The sequence below is a fragment of the Podarcis muralis genome, chromosome 6, assembly GCF_964188315.1.
Source record: "Podarcis muralis chromosome 6, rPodMur119.hap1.1, whole genome shotgun sequence".
NCBI classification, from domain to species: Eukaryota; Metazoa; Chordata; class Lepidosauria; order Squamata; family Lacertidae; genus Podarcis; species Podarcis muralis.
The window spans coordinates 22,424,428-22,428,052 of record NC_135660.1 but is presented as its reverse complement, the minus strand read 5'-3'; the positions used below and the strand labels follow the sequence as shown (position 1 = coordinate 22,428,052).

The 3,625-nt window shown below is 40.3% G+C and overlaps 1 non-coding gene across 1 annotated transcript; it reads right to left on the bottom strand.

Annotated features, from left to right (window-relative positions):
* Nucleotides 1-1,620: 1,620 nt before the first annotated feature.
* Nucleotides 1,621-1,692, bottom strand: TRNAA-GGC (transfer RNA alanine (anticodon GGC)). Its single transcript has one exon. It is a non-coding gene; the product is annotated as a tRNA-Ala (tRNA).
* Nucleotides 1,693-3,625: the final 1,933 nt, after the last annotated feature.

The following is a 3,625-nucleotide window of genomic DNA, read 5'->3' as shown; positions in this document are numbered from 1 at the left end:
GCTGTACAGAAAGTCATTTATCAATAGTGCCATTCAGTTATCTGCCTCCTCAATTACCATCATGGGAGGAGATGAGGAGGGATGAAACCTTTGACTCTATTATATCCATTGCATCCCGTTTCCATTCCTGAAGCCCCCACATGTCAGGGACTGAATATCTGCAGCAGGGAAGCTCTTGTACCTGAGTAAGATCGCTACGTAATTTAGGAACCTCAAATTCCTCAGCAAAGAATTTCACCCTTAACATAACACACACACCCCATGGCCTGTTTATTGAAAGGGAGGGTGGGAATAACCAGATAGGGCTCAGGTAAATCTTCAGATGACAGGTTTGTTGATCATTCATTCATACACAGGTTAAACTATGACTGGTCTTTATTGAGCATTTCTTCTGATTTATTTATGGGGCAGTTCTATGACAAGGAACATTCATTCATCCTGATTTGCTTGTGGCGTATACATCTTGTTAATTTCTTCATCCCACACTTTTCAATGCAGTTCCATGTGAATTTTCCAACTATGAACAATCTGGCCTTTTTTTAAAAAAAGGGGATTTGTTGCCCTTATCTAGGAGGATAGAGCCCTTTGATCCGCTTTAATTGCACAAACCTAAATTTCTGGTATGTGTTTGAGTCCCTCCAGCAATCTGAAGGCAACCTCTTGTCAGGCTCAAGCCTCAAGTCTAATACTATTGAGATGTATCCAACATTCTCCACTAGTGCAAGGGGTCTTGTGCAAGCAGGTGGCTGAGTTTTAATGTTGTGCAATCTATTGTTCAACAAAGTTATCAACATCTGCTTCTGAATTCTCTTGTGCAAAAAGTTTTCACTGGTGCAAAATCTTCACCAGTGGAACAATTCTACTGCTAATAATTTTAACTCAGGGCTACTTTGGATGAAGAAACTCAAGTTTTGTTCCTGGGACTAAACATGCCCCAACAATGCTATCCATATTGTTGTAATACCAGTTATGCTTTCAAGTGGATTTCCTTGTATCTTAGCAGGAAATGTTCTCTCTCTGTGTAGCAGATAGATCCCTAAATGCTTCACTCAGATTAGGTCTGGATTAGCATCTAACATGCAGATACCTGTGGGTTTTGTATTCATGGTGCCTAGGGATGGGGGAGAAATTTGATTCAACCTACATTTCAAGGCGAATCAATCAAATTCACAGTTCCAAAGCAATATGAAGACCAACACAGAGACATTTTGCAGAATTCACTCTTATCTGAATTTTGCAGTGTAGTTTCTCCAGCCAATTATTTTTTTATATAAAAATGCAAATATTAAGTGCATTAAAAATAAACATATTAGTCAGGCATAGGCAAACTCGGCCCTCCAGATGTTTTGAGACTACAATTCCCATCATCCCTGAACACTGGTCCTGTTAGCTAGGGATGATGGGAGTTGTAGTCCCAAAACATCTGGAGGGCCAAGTTTGCCTATGCCTGATATTAGTGAAAAGGTATATACAAATTCACAATATTAACCCTTTCCCAGGGCACAGTGTTGCTCAGGAACATAGGAAATTGCCTTTTGCTGGTCCATCTAATTCAGTATTGTCTACACTAGCTAGGAGTGGCTTGCCAGTATTTCAGGAATGGTCTCTTCTAGCCCTGCCTGGAGATGCCAGGGATTGAACCAGAGACCTTCTGCCTGCCAAGCAGATGCTCTACCACTGAGCTACAACTCTTGCTGCTTGTTTTATCAAGGCAAGGGGGCAGTAATCAGATCCAGTGACATCAACTCAGCCCAATAAAGAAGATATAGTATGGAGGCTGATTTGGGATCAGGACTTTGTTACTAGTAGTGCAGGTAGGGAATTTCAGACTCTAGAATTAATGACCTTACAGCTACGGATGGTGGGTGATTTGATTCATTTCATGTTTAAAGGTAAACCTACCGCATTCACACTTCCTGAAACAATATGCAAAGCGAAGCAATGCTCACCCTTCAAAATACACACAACTCTGAATTTTGCAATGGCATTCTCCAGCCAAGTAGCACATACAAAAATGCATATACTAAAATAAAGTGTACGTAAAAATGCACATATTAGCAAAAAAACAAAACAAAAAACCACCCTAACATACAAAAGTGCATTATGTTATATTTGTTTATTAGAAGAAATTTGCATCAAAGTGATGGTGAATTTTCATGAAAAATGGCAAATTGCTGCAGAAATGTGATGAATTTAAAACTGGAAAAATGGGGAACCGAGGGGACTGGTATCAAAAGATTACTCTATCTCTGCTTGCATGAACCCCCCACTTTAGAAGGTAATGGGTATTTCTTCACTTGCTTCAAATTATGGTAAAGCAGTTGCTGTGATGGGGGGGGGGGCACCTGCTCATTCTGCCGAGTGGAACCCTGGACTTTTGCTCCAAAGTCTGGCCCTGACAGCATCACTGCTAGTTATTATTTAGGAATAATACAGCTTACCCATCCTACTTTATAATCTTTTCTTATGCTGCTGCTGTATTCTTTGGGCCTCATGGTAGCTGCAGCTCCACCCAGGAAAACACATTGGAACAAAGCAAGCCAAAGACAGTGTGACAGATGTTTTGTGTATTTTTGAAATGTCATAACTAATCATTTTACTCTTAACAATTGTCCTGCTGGCTGACCTATTTTGTTATCTCCTTGCTCTCCAATGAACAACACACGTTTTTTAGTGTTGCTAGAAATCTCCCAATGAACCCCTGTCGTCGTTTAATTTCTAAGTATCAGCCGGTGTTCTATGCAACAGCTAATTTTTTTTTTTATCAAAAGAAGGGATAAAAGATGGCAAGAGGAAAGAAGGAGAAGAAAGGAACAAACAGAGAACAAATTGTTAGTTTAAGCCCCTGGTTTATATTTTACAATAAGACTTCCCTCCCGGCAAATAATAGAAATGATTTTGCATTCTTTTAAGAGTTTTGCATTCTGTTATGCATATGTGAATCTACTTCAGCTGCAAGCCAATATCTTTTTACTTGAAAGTAAGCCCTGCTGAACAATGAGGCTTGCTTCTCATTAGGCATGCATGAGATTCCACTGTTTGTAGCCATTTAAAAAATGGCATTGACATTTCGACTCAGCACTGAGTTGCGAAAACTATACAGCATAGCAAACATCTTGATGCCACTAACTCACGTCTCATGACGTCACTTTTGATATGGTATCCCTAACACACCAGCTCCTGCTTGGTTGAGGGACAGGGAAATACTAATCTAATGGACATTTTCTTCAGGAAACACTATTTCATTGACATTTTTTCAACCACACTTTACTGGAGAAATACGTAACTCACCAGGGCACACAAATCTTCCTGTGATGTGGAGTTTGAGTTGATTGAATGTTAAAACCAAAGTCTTTTGAAATTACGGGGGTGGGGAATCATTATTTCACCAGAGTTTGGAATAACGGCATGACTCTGATTTAAGCAACTTCCTCAATTACCATACGTATTGTTTTGAAATTGGTTATGTGGGTTTATTTCTGTCTTGGTGCAAAACCCTGTTTCCCCTTCAGCTTCTGACAGCTCCTACCACCAATCTTCTCCCTCTGACCACTCTTCTGTGTCCCACCACCAGTCCCCTGGCTTCCTCCTCTGGAGTTCCCTCTGGGGGTTCTTCAGTTGGAGC